Here is a 1,861-nt window from a genome sequence, read left to right on the forward strand (position 1 = left end):
CAGTGGGGTAGTGTATTGCCCAGTGCCCCCTCCACTTTACGCTATCAGCGATGACTTTTCCATCACTTCTCTTAAAAAAAGCACTAGGAACCACCTAAAGCACTCAGTGTCAAGAAAGTCCCCTTGATATCCAGCCTCAACATTTCTCTCTGAAATCTCATCTCATTATTTTCATTTATAACCTCTTGAAACGTCTTGAATAATTCTTTTCCATCTTTTCTATTTTCAGACAGATACTCACATTCCTCTCAGCCTTCACCCAGCCAGGCTATTCAGAAATTTCCTTTAAACTTCCTTCAAAAGCCTCTGCTTCTGCAAGTCCCATCTCCTTCGGTCTTTTGCAGGGTTTCTCAGGGGAGGAGGAGAATCTGGGATAGAAGCTGTGCAGTAAGAAGAGAGCACAAGCAGTGGTGTCTATTTGGGGAAAGGAGAAGCAGAGGAAGGCAACCAGCAAGAACTAGTCTCTGCTGTCTCTCTAATAAAAGCTTCTGGTGTTGGAAAGGAGTTTCTTGGTTCTGTAGTGCTCCCACGACACCCCAGCATGGGCAAAGCAGTTGCAGGATCTTCATGTCTTCAGCTCCTTGTTGCTGGTGGGGACATTTTTTGACCCTCCTAAAGCCACAGCATCTGCACCGTTTTCCCAGCACATACTTAATGCAGTATGAGGTGGCATTTCCTTACTGGCAGCTGGTTTTACATGCTTCTTACAAATGGACCTTCCCAAAGCTCATTTAAGAAGATGCAGTGGAAAAGGGAAGGTTTCAGCCAAATGGTGGTTGGCTTTTTGTGGCTGAACAAAGGAGTTGGTGAGGTTTTTGTTGTTTGAATGTCCTTGTCTGAGTTCACAACTTGTAAACCCATTTCCCTTTTCCAAACTAATTCTTCCTGCAGGGAATTGCACTCAGAAGCTTTTGTTAGGGCTGCTGGGGGGTGGTGGTGGGAGGGTTTAGATACCATAGGGGTATCTAAGTGCTAAATTGCCACCAATTTCAATAGGAGTGTCCCTAAATATACCTTGGAGGATACATATCAAAGACAGACACTTTAAAGGGGATTGCTCTCTATCTGAGTTGATAATCTCCTTGGTTCCTGACAGCTTTTTTTTTTTCTTTCAAAAGATTTAATTCTTCCATTTTTCTTGCCGGCTTGAGCAGCTGGGACACAGAGTGGAGGATAACTGCAAGGTTGGTGAATGATGGCTGCAGTAGCTTCTGAATCCCAGAAAGAAAAGAGTCTGTGCAAGGGGCATTTACATTAGCCATTGAAGTAGAAAGGCCCTGCATATCTAACACATGCTCAGTGTGTTCAGCTTCCTTGGAAAGAATTTGCTCTTGGCCTCTGCTCTCAGCCCATGCTTTTGCAGCCCTCACTACACACTGGCTGGATTTTCAAAGTGCCTTGAATTGGTTTCTCCTGTCATAGTGGTATGAAAATAGCAATGAATTCCAGTGATCTTCCTGCAGCTTTTCGCTAGCAGTGTCACTACAGCTTGTTTCTTCAACTTCCCACATCGGGTGCCAGGCAGCTTTTGAGCCCATATGTTATGAATATAAGGTAGAAGCTCATGCCCTAGAGTTACTCTCTTCTAGACACAGCAAATCAGAGAGTAGGTGAGAGAGGAGCAGAACAAGTATAGTGTTGGTTAACACATACACATAAGTAGGACATGTCAATGTTAGCTGAGCTGCTCCGACAACGCTGTAGATCCTTCCAGGTACCATGAGGACATGTTTGCGTGACAGTTCCTTCCCATACTGCAACAGGAGATGTTGCACCAAGTGGCACGTTATTAAAAAAAACCCCAACATACTCTCAGATGTAAATCAGTTATGGCAAGTGGCTGGCATTCAGGGAATGCATC

Source organism: Apaloderma vittatum, unplaced genomic scaffold, assembly GCF_000703405.1.
Source record: "Apaloderma vittatum isolate BGI_N311 unplaced genomic scaffold, ASM70340v1 scaffold4634, whole genome shotgun sequence".
Classification (NCBI taxonomy): Eukaryota; Metazoa; Chordata; class Aves; order Trogoniformes; family Trogonidae; genus Apaloderma; species Apaloderma vittatum.